This window comes from Acromyrmex echinatior, chromosome 8 (genome assembly GCF_024713525.1).
Source record: "Acromyrmex echinatior isolate Ae372 chromosome 8, ASM2471352v2, whole genome shotgun sequence".
Taxonomy (NCBI): domain Eukaryota; kingdom Metazoa; phylum Arthropoda; class Insecta; order Hymenoptera; family Formicidae; genus Acromyrmex; species Acromyrmex echinatior.
This window is the reverse complement of record NC_141859.1, coordinates 3563662-3580433: the sequence shown is the minus strand read 5'-3', so window position 1 is coordinate 3580433 and position 16772 is coordinate 3563662. Positions and strand designations below refer to the sequence as shown.

The 16772-nt window shown below is 32.3% G+C and overlaps 1 protein-coding gene across 4 annotated transcripts in view; it reads right to left on the bottom strand.

The window, feature by feature from the left end:
• The window catches only part of LOC105150229 (RNA-binding Fox protein 1), a 298467-nt gene that overhangs the window by 277098 nt on the left and 4597 nt on the right, over window positions 1-16772 (bottom strand). Inside the window, exon 1 of one of the 4 annotated variants that reach the window (XM_087408566.1) lies at window positions 4177-4928. The exons of the other annotated variants lie outside the window; for them this stretch is intronic. The gene's annotated coding sequence lies outside the window, so the exon portion shown is untranslated. Of the gene's footprint in view, window positions 1-4176; window positions 4929-16772 lie in introns of those variants that run through there. 4 annotated transcript variants of the gene reach the window in all.

Here is a 16772-nt window from a genome sequence, read left to right as displayed (position 1 = left end):
TCTACGAGGAAACCATAAGTACGAATCTCAAGGAAAGAATGGAGACACAAGCATTAAATTGAAATACGGTTCAAGACAAAAATTACAATATATATATTATCAGCAATACATATATTGCTAATACGAATGTGATAGAAAATTACTTCTATTAAGAGAGAAATTGATTGCCGTTCTACGATAAGTAGAGGTCGTAAATTCGCGTAGTTTATAAATTATCGAATGCATTTTCTCTCTATTCTTCGACTACATTCTAAAAGACATTTTCTTTTGAAACACTTTCTAAAATGTCCCTTTAGAAAGTGCGAATTTTCATCACCGTCCGATATCATCGTACATTTTCTGTGAAAACTTGTACCAATAGAACTGCCAATATCTACGTCCAACTGGAAGCGAAAAAAAATTTTAGAATGGTCGAGTTCGCAATCAGTTTTATAAACGCGATATATAAAACGAATTTATTTTGAAATAATAGAAAACCTTCCAACACGGTTTATTGGAATATAAGAGCTCTCCTCTGCGAGCATTCGGGTTCTCATTTTGCACATTTACATCGTTATTCTTTGGAACAAGTTTCATTTCTGCTACGTATTTTACTCGATTCATAATGTAAAGTGTGCCAGAATAACGAGTTAAAAGGAAATGAAAACACTTTCTATTTTTGCCGTTATTTTCAAGCCAAATAAAGGATCCGTCATTTGCAATTTAATATGTAAAAGTATATATATATATATATATATATATATATATATATAAGTTTAGCCAGCATTTTAAATTATCTAAAGTGTATTTTAGTAGAGAATAGAAACAAAATGAAGATTTAGGGTCAATGTATTTTGAAAATGATAAAAATAAGCAAATTTATACATACATATACATATATATATATATGTATATATATATATATATATATATATATATATATATATATATATATCTATATACATATAGAAGTTTAGCCAGAATTTTTAATTATCTAAAATGTATTTTAGAATAGAAAGCTGGAGATTTGGGATCAATGTATTGAAAATAATGAAAATGAGCAAATTTACTAGGTGTTAATCAATAAAAAATCTAAATTTGCTCACTTTTGTAATTTTTATCTCATTCAATTCAAGATGCACAACGGATTTCCTCATAGACAAATCAATTAGATATATTTTATTAATGTCGCGACGATTTATGGAGGTTCGAGGTTACGTTCACTTGTGTTTGAACCGCGTAAAACAAAAAGAAAGAATAGATGAATAAATGAAAGACAAAGAGAGAGAGCGCGCGCGCGCGCGTGTGTGTGTGTGTGTGTGTGTGTGTGCGTATGTGAGTGAGTGAGTGAGACAACGAAGGGAGAGAATCGCTCAAACTTTTGCATTGTCGTTTCGAAACTACCGCGGTATGACGATATTGCAGGCGAATTTACGAGCGGTCGTGCGCTGCAGTTTCGACTTGGTCGCCGGTCGTTAACGTGCAACTCGTACATCAGCATTAACCGCGGCGTACCGACGCAGGCTCGACGGGAGGGACAGGTGTATTGTTAACAGTGGCTCGCAATGAGTAACAATAGCGGAAGCCACCCCGCGAATTAGTCACCGCAAATGTTTCACCGCGCGAGCACCGTGATTAGGCGCAGGTGTACAGAGTCAAAATGCCCGGCGTTTGTTTCGGAAACGCACGTAATCCTAAACTGCGTGATCTCAGCCTCATCGCGTTTGCTCGCGTTTTGTGAATTAACTGAATATCATAAACAACAAGTAATATGGAATACAGTAATATATGAGATTTTAATTTATATTTATGAAAATGTAACAAGTCCTTTATAATGATGAATAGATATCGCATTTTTATGCAGATTTTTATGTGCTTTCTAAAAAAATATGAAATTGCATAAGAATCCGACGTCTAATGATAAAATATAATAAAATTATGAAATTTCATAATAAATATTCTGTTCACGACGAACGCTCCAAAAACATCAATTATATTTTAATATAAAAGATTTTAATATTTTAATTTAAAGATTATAATATAACAAATTTTAACAGAACAATATAGTATTTTTTTATAGTATTTTTACGAAATTTTTTTCTCATAAAATCTAAGAAAATCATCGTTGTTAAAATGGAAATAGAAATAAAATAACACAATCCGGATGGAGTCAATACGCGGTGTAAAAGCAGCGCTTTATAAAACTAAATCGTAAAACTCTCGTGTTCTTCCAAATCCTTTAAAAAAATAAACTCTTCTTTTGTGAGAGGCGATGATTTATGTAAACATAACAGACACAATATACAACTGCATCGAGCAAACGCAATCACGGATCAGTCTCTTTTTACATCTGTCCCTCTGCCCTCTCTCTCTCTCTCTCTCTCTCTCTCTCTCTCTCTCTCTCTCTCTCTCTCTCTCTCTCTCTCTCTCTCTCTCTCTCTCTCTCTCTCTCTCTCTCTCTCTCTCTCTCTCTCTCTTCTCGGAATAACGTACATCGAAGTCGATAGGGTCAATTGTCAATATTTTCCACTCTACTAGCAAACACAACAATTCGTTAAGTTCATGTAGATTATTCGCTACGTTCGTGAATGTATTCAACTTTGTAAAATATTATTTTTTTTAAACTGATATATAAAAACTTCAATAAGTATATTGTTTTTATTTAATTCTCTTCGAGCGTTTACAAAAATATATATTCCACCGTTTAATATCTAACACGCGCATGATGTTCGTGCAGCTTTTTTGAAACATAGTTGGCAAATAAATATCTAGTAAATAAAACATGTTTATTGTGACTACAACATATTGCACATGTATTAAATGTTTTCTCGGTATCCTATATTTTGAAAAATGTTATATTTCCATATAGGTCAATTTTTATTTTTAGGATAGAAAAAATTCTATAATTTTTTGAAAGAATTATTTTTAAAATCTATTTTACTGTTTTAATGAAATATTATAATAACACCCTATTTAAATATGCAGTATATCTTACACTTCGCGTAATATTTTAATATTTTTTTATACAAAATTCTGATTAGTATGAAAATGTCAAGATTGCAATAGGTTTTGAGTTGTAAATGATCATAATTGATCAATTGTATCGCACACACATCACATTGAGACCTGCATATTGCATCTACATGATCTATCATCCTCGAATAATTTTATTAAATTTTAATTGATATAAAATCAAATTATAAAAAAGATTTTTTTTAATTTTGTAACTACTGCTCTTTTGCGTTAGTTTATTCCAACATTTAATTCTAAAATAACGAGAAACGTATAAGCCTCAAATTTTATTGTATTTCAATCATACTCTTGGGGAGGGCAAATAAATAAATATCTCTATATATTAACAATATTTCTCTCCGTCATATTTTACACTCAGTGCTTTATTTTTATATTTCGTATAAAAAATATTAACTTCTGGCTTTCTGATTTTCATCGTCCATGAAATAGAAACATCATGAAGAAATTTATATAAAAATTTTTAATTAAAATATTATCTATAAATATTTATCATATAGGTGTGCAATAATTTCAAACTTTTATCAATTCTAACGTATATAGATATCAAAAGTGCCTAAATTTTATTATTAATAAATTATTTCTTCATGGCGTTTTTAATTGCTAAAAATAATGTAAGTATATGTAACGGTATAAAAAATAAATATTATAAAAAATTAGCTTTCGAAATTATTTTTTGACAAAATTACTTTCTTTATTATGAATTGACTATTAGGATCAAATATTAGTACCAATCTGTTCTAATTCATCCGTGATTAGTTAAACTTTAAATGTATTTAGAAAACTATTTTACGGAAAAAAAATAGTTTACACTTTCATTGCTTATTTTTTCACAAAGTTTCACAAAGTTCCCCGCAATATTACTCAAATTTCGAGACACACTTATATTGTCTTATGCATATTTGAAATAAATTTTTCATAGATCCATTATCGTAATAAAAAATCTCCATTATCTCAACTAAATAAAATCTAATTTATCACTCACAGATACGACGCGTACAGCAAAGTTTTGACGTAAACTTCGTTGAAACGTAAAATACAAACATATTCACATTACAGTTGAAAATAATGAATATTACAGAAAATAAATAGTGCACGTATGAGATAATTATGAACTTGGCGATTAAATTGCCAAGTAACAAAATAATGAATAATAAATTAACTTACCCCAGTGTTGCTTCGCCATCGCCCGATGCCGTCCCAAGCCTCTCTTCTTCTCTTGTCTCACTGCTTCATTGTTTCTTTCTTCATGAACTCACACAACACTCGCGAAAATATGGCAAGTGATCGCACAAATATTAAATCATCAGAATACTTTTTGATATCACGTCGATTGCAATTAACACACGATGCAATTAATAAAGTCGAATTAATAGCTAATTCAATTAAAACGATGTAATTCGAACACGTATCACACGTCGACATACCGCAAACTCCCGTCATTTAGGTTACTTAAGTTATTTAACACGAATTCACGATGGTTTACTCCGCAAGTTAAATCCGTCACTTAAGTATAAGTAAGTTATTCAAAAAGATTCGTTTTAAGTGCGAAAAATTCGTTCCATTTCCTATATACTTGAGTCTTGAGATGAAAAGATCGCGCAGAATATCCATTCAATAAATAGGCACGTTCGCGAGTCATTGATCGCAAAAGTCAATTAACGCGAACTAATAATCGTTTGATCGTAGAGAAATATCGTGCTTAATACGACTTCACGTCTTGTCACGAGCGCGTTCCGAATGATAATGCGACGATGCACGATGGCTGCCTCTCGACTCACGTCTCACAAACATCTCACTCTAGCGCGGTGACTCTGCGTAAACACAAACAGTACGTCGCACACCCGCAAAAAAAAAGAGCGCCGTGAACTATGCGCCAACCAGCTTTTCTAGGAAATGCTTAACGCTTCAAAATAAATACCCGTAAAAACCAAAATATTTCAAAATGCTTTCGCTTGGATATATTACTGTACGTTATTAAATGATAAAATTTACCTTCCTTTTGAAAAAGGAAGGTAAATTTTATCATTTAATAACTGCGTAATTTTATCATTTAATATCTACGTAAATATGAATTTTCGGATGATATATTTTGTATAATCCACTTACCATTATCATTTTGAAATATATAATTTTAAGAAACGTACAGTCTATTTTATTCTTTATGAATAAATTGTTAATTATCCAACAAGAAATCGTTAATTAAACGTCGAATCAACATCATTATTAAAATCATCGAATTTATAACAATTCGACGACATCAATTCGATGACTCATTTCTCACTGGATAATATTTACTTTTTAAATATAAAATTTTTTTTTTAAATATTTTCTCTGTACGAATACTTTTTGTACTCATTCCATGTATTTTACATAAGTCGTTATACTATGAATACCAAAAGTATTCGTACAGGGAAAATGTCTGTTTTAAAAAAAACTTTATTTTTAGCAATTAATTAGCAATTTATTAAGAAAGAATAAGATTTAGATTGTGTCTACTTCTCAAAATTATTTTAACAAAATGTTAAAAATTATTAAAATATATTGTCTCTAAAAGAAAAGCGAATATGAAAAATTGTATTAATTTGATGCACAAAGAATATTCGTATGGTCGAGAAATTTAATTTTTAAAAAACCACGCAAAAATCTTTTGTTTATATTAGACAAAACGTATTCATTGTATAAAATTGCTAATGTTTAGTTAGCTACAAATAAAATTTTTTTTATAAAAATTTCCTCTGTACGAATACTTTGCATATACACTCATTGTATATATATTTGTATATTCGCATATATAAATCAATATTCACGTCTGTATATATAAGAAATAACAAAAATAAAATCGGTGTTTTTGAATAGTAAAGATCATATTAGAAGAACTTAAAAAAACTATAAAACTCAAAAAAGTAATAAATCGGTATATGTGCAGTAATAATTGCAAATATAAATAAAGCAATATCCTTGGTTTTTAATTATTGTTAACTCAAAAGCAATTGCATTGTCGATATTTTCTTTAGAATTTTTACTGTTATTAATTAATCTCTCAAATACGCTATTAAAGCGTTGTATAATGATTGTAAAACATCTCCTAATTCGTTCAAAATAAAGATTTAAAAATGATTTTAATAGTTACCATTACGTACAGTGTATATAAATATATATAGCATTGTTTATGGCATTTGCTTGTGGCAGTGACAAAGCGCTCGTAGAATTAAGCGAACGAAAATGGTTTGCGATGTGAATAATGACGTCCTCTCTTCACGTACGCATTTCGCGTTAGATTTAATTAAATTTCCCGTTGTGTTAGAACCATCGTCTTCGCTTCCGAGTACTGTGGCGTTTGCAAATGTTGCACAAATACGAACGATTCGTAGATGCAAATTCGGACGAAATCCTAAAATCATATCTAATCGCGACCAAACTTTCTACTCAAATCTTCTTAACTGTTTCTTAACATTTATTCGCTTAACGTTTAGTCATAAAATTGAGAATTCAAGTTAATTTTATCAAACCGTAGAAACATTCATCTTTATTAATGAAATATATGGCGTAGTGTAATAAAAGCATAATAAAAGACTTTTTTAATTAGACTTCAACACACAAATCTTATTTAAAATATATCTCAGACTTTATCAATAATATAGGAATAAAGAATTAAAGAATCAATTTTCAAATGCATATATATGCTATACAAGCATTTGAAAATTGATTCTTTCTTGATGACTCACTTTTATATTATTGATAAAATTTGGTATTATATAAATTAATTTCTGTACATAAATTAATCTCCTTCACGATTGCGATTATAAATTCCTAAATAACAAATAATTTCGCTAAATAAATTTGCTAAAATTATTACTTTCTCAGTTTTTTATTTGCAACACGCCAAGATGTAATACCATTAATTCATATTACACACTTAACGTGGCACGAATGTCAAGAGCATGTTGCTGTCAGTGGCAATGACGTAGCTTTTGGTGCAAGCGGCGATTAGGCGAACGAAACCCCTTGCCCTCCCCCTCCCCTCCCCTCCCCCCTCTCCCCCTCTGATGCAACGTGCTCGCTTCACGAGAGGGAACATAGTGACGTTTTGTACAGCTTATCATCGGCGCAATGCGCATGCATGTACGCACGTGTGTGCATGACGCCGATAAGGGGTAGTGGCACTAGAAACGTAACACATTCGCAATTATCATCCGCGCAGACGTATAATCGTCTGTCGACACGCATACAATTTCATTTATGTCGTTTATATAAATCTGTTTTTACTGGACACCCGAGAGAGTCCATGCAGTCTTCCTGGCTGAAAATTGCGCGGTATGTTAAATTTTATGCACCTGCACCTGAGCTGTAATATAAACACGGCTTGTTTATTTCCGCCATCTGCAATACGCGAAATTGAATCGGTCGATAGCGACATGGACGCGCCACTAACTTTACCACTTTTTTCTCGTTTTGAACCCGTTTTACGCGATCCATAATTCACGACAGAATTGCATTCGCAGTTTTGTGCACCACGTGCGATGCATATAAACATTTTCAATGCTCAGAATCTAAAAAAAATCTATCACAACAAAATTTTTCAATTTTTATAAAGCAGTAAATTGTAATGTAATACAAAATTTTAATTACTATTCACAAATAATCTATTGATTTGCAATTTTATATATATATATATATATATATATATATATATATATATTCAAGGGTAAAATATAATAATCTACATCCATATATACAATAAATATCATATATACGATGTAAAATGTTTCATGTATTATTTATGTACACTCTTTAAATTCTTTAATGGAATTTCATTCTAAAGAGTGAGATCTCACCCTTAAAAAGACTAAGAATTCTGCCACTTTTTTTCAAGATTGGTAGAATTTTCACTCTTTAAAGTAAGATTCCACTTCAAAAAATTTAGAGAGTAAGCAATCTATGGATTATTACTATTATTGTATTAGCACTAAAAGCACTAAAGCTTCTATCTCGCTTAAAATTTTTATTCATCAATATTAAAGTCAGATACATTAACAATCATAAAACTTAATTACTTCTTTCTTGTATTGTCTATACGAATTAGATTCATAAAACAATTAACGTAAAACAATACGTACAATTCCACGTAATCTTGAAGTACATGGCACAACCCTAAAATATTTAATTGCCTTTAATAATATCGTTGTAATATTAAAAGATTACTTTCTCGTCGTTCGTATTACAAACAGAATTATGATGGGTCAAAAGCGGATCATGTTAGACCCTATATGATTGCGTATTGCGAATACTGAGCAATCACGATGAATTTACCGACAAACAGAAGTTCATTTTAACGTGAATTTATATCGGACAATCGATAAGTTCAATTCGCGCATAAATCGCACGCAAGGTATACTCGTCGTAACTTCGTAGTAATTGAGTTTTCCAGTATATGTAACACAGAAGGAGTTCGCTACGTAGTTTCTGTAATACAAAATTATATTACAGCTTGACGTGCCGATAGACGATGCGGCATCATCAGCATGCAGTTTCAGTCAACGCAGCTGCATATAACTTTTTATTATATTTTTCAGTATATCATCGAAATGATTGATGTGTTCGTTACATACGTATGAAGATATGAGCAAGAAGAACGGCTAGCTATTTTCCAATATTTCTCAATGTGATCCGAATGATGGTAATTTACTATAAAATCCTATCTTTTTCAGTTCCTTATTCGTAATATTTTAGAATATGATAACCTTCGTTCCATAGGTTTCGAGATAAAATTCCTTCGGAGCAAATCTAATTTCTTAAATTCTCTCGAGTACCATTCGCCGAAACGTAAAATAAAAATAAAGTACGCGAGAGTGGAAAAGATATATCGTATTTTACGACATCGCAATATCTTCTCAAAATGTATCTACATTTTCTTAGAGAATTTCAAATTCTTTCATCACGATTTCTTTTATGTTTTTTTTTTCTTTTCATTTTCCTTATTCGAAAATAAAATTTCATGTTTATTTGAACTTGCTTTTCACGTATTTTTTAAACTAAAATCATTTTACTATTATTTTGTATATGCGCAAAATTCAGAATATTTGATAAGAATGATATTGAATACGTTTCATGTAAATTAAAAGAATGCACATAAAAATCTCGACTGTAACAATCGAATGGCATTGCTTGAGATTCAATTTTGTTGCCAATCTTTCGTTTATTCTCGACACCAAAAAGAACGACAAGTTTACATAATAGCTCATCTTAACATTTACGCCTTTCAAATGTCGGTGTTGGCAATGTTGCATATTTCATGCATTTTTCATCAAGTTTTTTTATGCAATATCGTCATGCAAACGATACGAAGCGCACGAAAGAACCAAGAGTACCGACGGTATAGCTTTATGTAGCAGACCGTAAAAAGCGGCACTTCGTCGATGGATTGACAATCTATCGTGCCATTTATTCCAATTCTTTGTACTTGATGTCGCGCGCGAGGATTTTCTACCTTTATATATTGCAAAATATTTCTCCCTATATAGCTTTGCGCGAGTCAATGACCGACTAACAGAACCGTTTTCAACAATCGAATGCAAATAATTCGGATTAAAACAATTGAAGCGCCAACAATAACTAAATCGTTTTAAATGCCCAACTTTTTAACCGGCAAATATTTTTGTCAACAGAGATGAAAAGAAAAATTTGAATTAGCTAAAGATTTTAAATTTAAACCTGTGGGCGTGGATGCATAAATGAAATCTGTATCTGTGTTAAACCTCAGGCAACTCTGGCGAGATCGATTTATTTACGCGAAAACTTAGTGTCTGTGTCGACGAGATACGAAACTTACGATATAGACGAAAGGCCGAAGACTAACAAACCAAGGTTTCCAACAGCACGAAATCCGATCTCGACTCACGTGATACGCGCGAAACTAACGTGAAATGAAATGCGGATTTTTGTACGAGAAAGTGCACGAATCCGTGGAGCAAATCTAGGAAATATTACTGCGCCATATAACTTGAAAAACGTGCGCATGTGTAGGTGTGAATCACTTCATAACGCAGGAAATGAATATTTTCCGAAAGGAAAATATCCGGACGTACCGTCATTTCAGCCGGGCGCCGATTAGCATGCAAATGCCTTTAAATATTTGTAATCTCTCTAAAACGATCGTAAAAACCGCATATAATAAGGGCGTAAAAAAAGCGCAAAGGATATTCGAAGAATACTCGCGATATTAAAACCGTGAATTGTAAACATTCCTGAAAGTTTGATGTATCTACCTTCAGTGAATGAATTGCTTCGTTAACTATTCGCATCAACGAAAATTATAAAACGGTTTATTTTAAAACGGTTTACTTCACTAAATAATGTATAATAGATACACGCGTTTTTGTATTACCTTATATACTGTAACTTGTTTATAAAGAGCGCAACAATTATTACATATTTACTACGGAAAATGTATAAAAGATGAGGTGCAAATGCATAACCGTAATAAAGTGGTTTATCAAAGCATTATTCAGACAAGTAAATGAGAGTTTACGAACTAGAAACCTTATATTAAATATTAATAATATACTCATAAATGAAGAAAAGTGAGAAAGGAAATAAGAGTCAAAGTATGTAAGTACATAAATTTTAAAGAAAAAAGAAAGTTAAAGAAGCTAAAGATAACATGTTAGATGTAATCGCAAACAAGATGTCTTTCCTTTACTTTAAAAGTAATGCAACTCAAAAAAGATTTTTTAGAAAAGAGAAAAAATTATTTTCCAACTAACAGAAAATTATGGATCAATCAAATAATCGACAAAAAGAACATTTTCTTAAATAAAATCAAAATACAAGTTTTTTATATCCCATAAAATTATAACAAAGAATAATAACATGACACAACTCAAAATCATCAACAGTTTATATTTATCTCGTTCAGCTAAAATAATTAATTTCAAAATAATTTCTCCTTCAAATTCTTCCTTTGATCACTGTCGTGTCAATCTAAATATTTTTTGTAGAAAGCTCTTTTTTTATTTACAAAAACGACGTAACTCAAAATATGTCGATAAAATAATAGCAGAAAAAATGTAACAGACGCGATATAAACAGATATCTTGAAAATAATCAAATGCAACGAATAAATAATCAAATGCAACGAATAAATAATTTCTTGTTAATTTCTATGCATAAACGTGATTATTCTGATATTCAAAAGGCAAAAAACATATCATTAAATAATTAAGAATTAATGGAACTGCATTAGAATAGTTAATTAGAATATCAAGAGAATCGATTTTTGACAGATTTATATTTAAATTCTGCTACCGTTTTACGTAATCTTGTATCGCATTGCATCTCCAATCAACTATAACGAACGAAGCAACGTGCTTTCCCATTTCCTACATTCAACAATGCTTCCCATCTCGGTATATTCAATTCCTGAGATTGAAAACTGCAAAATAGCGATGGTCGCTCAGCTTTTATGCGAAACCGAACGCGCAATGAAAAGGAAGACGGTATAGAATAAAGAAGGAAATCGTGCTACGAGGAACAACAATGATGGTGAGAACTACAACCCCGACCTATCGTTTTCACAACGCCCGATTAATTATTTCCCTGAATCCCTCACTAAAGTTTTCCCCGCCATTTCTCCCTGAAGCCCCGTCTTAACTCTACCAACTAACACCGAGGCGTTCTTCGACAGTTTGAGACGTCTCGTACCGTTTGCACGTTTCTTGCTTTGATCATCGATCGTTACGCCGCTTGCGAAATGAGAAAAGTCTGACGGCATTTCTCTAACATGAAGACTACCTTTTGCCAATGCAGATATTCCAAAGTTCGAATGAGACCTGATTTTCATGGTACGACGTCGCAACGATTGAAAGTGATTGAACGCTAATATTACTCGTATTTTATTGTAAGACTTTTATGAAAAAATTTGTCTATGTGTTACATAAAACTAGATTTCTTCAAAATTATTTCCTTCGAAATAACTTTTCCAAGATGACCGTTTAAAATTAATATAAGTGAGATATCTTGGAATTTTACACTTTTTAAATTTTTATTTCTTTAAAAATATTCTTTAATAATTTTATTCTGACTTTAGTGCTAATTTTATTCTAATTTTGCTCTAAAATCATTTTTATTTTTATTTTATATTTCTGTAAGTTATTAATATTATTATTAAAAATTCATATATATATATATATATATGTATTTTTTTTTTTTCAATAACATATATACATGTACAGTTTTGTCTATTGGAATGTACCACGTTCTTTCGCAATCCCGATACGCCATGCAGTGTTTGTCGTAAAGTCACGTATTGTCTCGGTTACCGATCACCTGGGACTGGCATTTCTGGTTCGGACAAGTTCGAAGGCAATTTCGAAACTCCATTCTGGTGACATTCTGCCGTACGGTACAACGATGGTTGGATCGGCGAGTGGTATAGTTATTGGCGTTGCTCGTATTCTCGAATTACCCGATCGCTTTTACGAGGCGGGGGAGAAAAAGCGGGAAGAGAACAAAGTACAGGCGGTGCACGTCGAAATAAATGACGTAAAGACCGAACGGGAAATAGGTCAGGCAAAAGTAAATAAGGCAGAAATCGAGCAAATTCGAGGTGGGAAATTACTGGGCGACGAATTACAAAGAACGAGCGCATCGACGCGCGTGCACATCGACAGTCACGATGGGTGCGATGGACGATGGGTACCAAATACTATCGATTGTTAAAGTGCGGACAGAGACGACGAATAAATGGGCCGAAAAGCGCTCTCGGGAACTGTTAAAACGCGAAATACATTCGTTACGAAAGAAATAGCGAATGTTTGCCATGAATATTCAGAGTTTCTACTTCAACCCGTGTACAATGGTACTCCGTACGATACTGGTTCGTAACGTGTTCGGTACAGCTCGTTCGGTGGAAAAACAGCACGTTTCATAAAGTTTTCAGAGAATACATTACTTCTCGCCGCGATAAATTTAAAAAAAGCAGAGAATATTTTATATATACTACATATACAAACAGTTTCTTTATTTTTGAAAGTCATCTATATCTTTATTATATTAGGTGTTGGAATTAATTCGTAGCGTTTTACAAGTGATGGGAAGTACTTTCATTAATGTATTTTTTAATGCTCATGTGAAATAAATAACATTCTTTCATTTAAAAACGCTACGAATTAATTCCAACACCTAATATATGTACAATATATATACATATATATCAGAAAACTTGTAATACGTACGTGGTTTTAAAATAAATGAAGCCATTGAGAATGATTGATTGTTTTCTTTGCAATTAAAAGGTTCACACAAATCGTTACATAACTAATAAATGACCTCTGACATATATCATTATATAGAAATCATAAATCTAAGTTAAGTATTATAATGCAATTATAGTAATTTCAAAGTTAAACGAGCTATCTTCAGAATTTAAATAAACATTAATGATAACTAGAAGTCTGACACACTTACTATTATCAACATAAATGCCATACTGTTTCCGTCCAAAAATACAATTATTCACGGATCGATTAAGATACATATATAATTTAAGTTATTCTTTTATTCTATTAACTAACATTTAAATTTCTCATATTAAATGTGCATAATCTTATAAGAATTAAATATATGTGAATTGTAAATTTTGCTTCAGCAAGTCATTTCCTTCAATACTTCTCTCTCTCTCTTTCTCTCTCTCTCTCTCTCTCTCTCTCTCTCTCTCTCTTTCATACATATTAATATAATCGGTTATAAATGCAGCACATCAAAGTTCATATCCTATTATACATTTATAAACGTCTATTTTTACCCTAATTTCTATGATGGTTGGCATTTCTTATCGACGTTACTTGACTTCGCCGTTCGAGCGTATCTAAACGATCAGCGTAACGATCAGATATCGTTACGAGACGAAAACGATATTTTCGATCGAAATTGCGTGCGGCTTTACTAACAGCAAGAAGCGAGAAGATAACAAGATACGAGAACGAGAGTAAATTCTCGATAGAAGTCCTCTCATCGTCGGCTTGAGCCTCAAAGAGCATCGACGTGTGTACACATTAGCATCGGAGCACATCGTTTCTTGCATGCATTGCTCCTCAACAATCGGATGCATCCGCGTGCACACAGCCTCACGGTTCAATGCACCAGTCGTACAGAGCCACGATGACGCACACTGGAGCACTATATATTTACTTAGTAGACCAAACCGCCATGTTGCATCTCATGTAAACCCGGAAAGAACATATTTCAAATAATAACTCGCACGACGTTACGCAAAGAGTGAAATTAATTAGCGGAATTATTTTTTACGTCAAGATGTATTCTTTGTTGATTTCAAATTGGTAAAAATAGGTATACATATAATTAAACTTTGCTAAAGTGGCACAATAATAAAAGAAAAACGAATTGTGAGATGTTGAAAATAATACAAACAGGTTCTTCAATTGGAGCGCGATAACTGTATTATTAAAATTAATTAATTTTCATTTTATCAAAGATGCAATTACGGTTTCACTCACGTTAGCGAATGACATTTAGATAAACATTTTATTCGCTATTGTTTTATTAACAACGTATAACATTTCGTAAGGAAATCCAAAATATGCGGAATCTTGTTAGAAAATATAAAGAATCTCGTTAGTTTATTTTTGATATTATTTTTAACTTTATAATAAACCTCACACAAATTAAATTTCAATTAAGTGAAACTCCAAAGAAATAAAAAAATAATTCGAGAGAATTAATTCCTTAATAGCATTAACTTCGTATTATTAAGTAAGACTAGCTAATTAAGACGGCAGTAAAATCTTTATTGAGCAAAATCCTACGGTGAAATCGCATTTCAAAGGAATGCATCGCTATTACTGCTTTCAACACTATACCATGACACTTCGGTGTATACGAGCGAGAAGTGAACAGGCGAGCTTTCTTCCTCGCTTCGTGCCTTCGTACCGCTTAAGCTGACTTCCAGCTCGACGCACTGGAACTAAGTTTCCCGCGAAAGAGATGGATTTACGGTGGATTCTTCTTCAACTATTTCCCTTATCCTCGCTCGCGAAAGGCGAAAAATTCATTCGCGCCAAAGCCCCCGAATAATGTAGGAACGCACGGACATCGTGAGATGATATAGAATCACAACCAAATTTCTATTATATCTTTCCATAATCCGAGCGTGCGAGCACAAAGATCAGTATTATTGGCCATTCATTAATAACGATTATCGCAATGCGAATCCGACGCGAACCGGTGCACCGTGTTCGCGATATTTCCCGACGAAGACATGGATCAATGATTAAATGTCAGCCGCGATTAGTAGAGCGCTACTGTGATTACCATTATTATTTGTCATGTGGCGGAACGAAAGCAGAGTGTCATTCGTGATGTTGAAAATATTACAGATCGATGGCGAACGAATTTTCGTGATACGCGCGCATGATACGCGTGTTTGCGCATCCTTTTGATTGAATATCAAAATGGTATTACAGTGACTCAGCCAAAGCGCGATCAGTGATTTTCCAAAGTTTAATTTATCGTAGCTCACAGATGCTGGGTAATTTTACGTTCGTCTATGCAGCGGACAGAGAATGGTGGAGAAACGCGAGAAGAGAGAGTCAGAGAGATATTTCTACTTTTGTCAGTAAGCTCGAATAGAGTTTGTTGACGTTACTAGCGTCTCACTTGTAATCTCTCGTAAAAGTAAATTTATTTACGCAAAATGATTATTTGTCGCTGATAGCAATTTTACGTAGAAAAGTATAGTAGAGAGAGAGAGAAAGAGAAAAAGAGAAAATTTCTCTTTCAAAATAGATGCTAATATTTTTCTAACTTTAATTTCGATTACGAACGTCGTGTCGTAGCAAAATGAGATCGATTTTCGCAAAAGCTTACGTTACGCTAGCTTTGACGTGGATGTTGGACATCAGCGGCAGAACCGAAATTGGATAATACTAATAACGCACAGATATTAGATAAGACGTAGTTATTTGATCTGACGGCCAGACTCTGACATTAGCGAACAGTCCTTCAGAAATCCGGTTGAACGTGATCTGGTGTGACAACAAGAGAAGCGCTGCGCTAGTCATTCAACTTCTTACTCATTCCGATCGAAGTCGTCGTGCGAGTTGTTTTCAGAAGCGATTCCTTTTCTAACAGTGAGATTTTGTAGCGTGATTTCAACACGCTATTGGCGATGACAAACTTTATCGTCAAAAGAGTGGATATAAAAATGTTGGACAGGGTTGTCACAAATCTATCGTTCTAAAATTCCATAAATTTTCCATGATTTCCAGACAAAATTTCATGATTTTCCCTGACATTCAATAATATTTAAATATTTTTTTGTATTTTCGTTCTGGAAATTATTAAATATTTTGTTGAGAGATCAATTTAACATAGCAATGTAAATTATTATTAATGTTGCTGACATTGCTTGCATTTTTATTTGAAGTTGGTAGTATTCCAAAATTGTAGGTATATATTATGATGTACATGTATTAAACTTCTTTAAAACCAAGAATTTTAATTTTTCAGAAAATTGTGCAAAATTCCCTGTTTTTTCTCTTATTTTCCTGATCTTTCTTAATTTTCTTAAAGATTCTCTAATTTTCAGTTTTATGACATCCCTGTTGGAATGATATATGCTATAAAAATCTAATAGCAAATGGTAATTGCTAAATTATTGAAAAATATGATGAAAATAACGAGCAAATAGTTTCAATATCGTTTAATAATTCAGTTAAGTAAAGAAGTAAGTACGATTAAAGCTA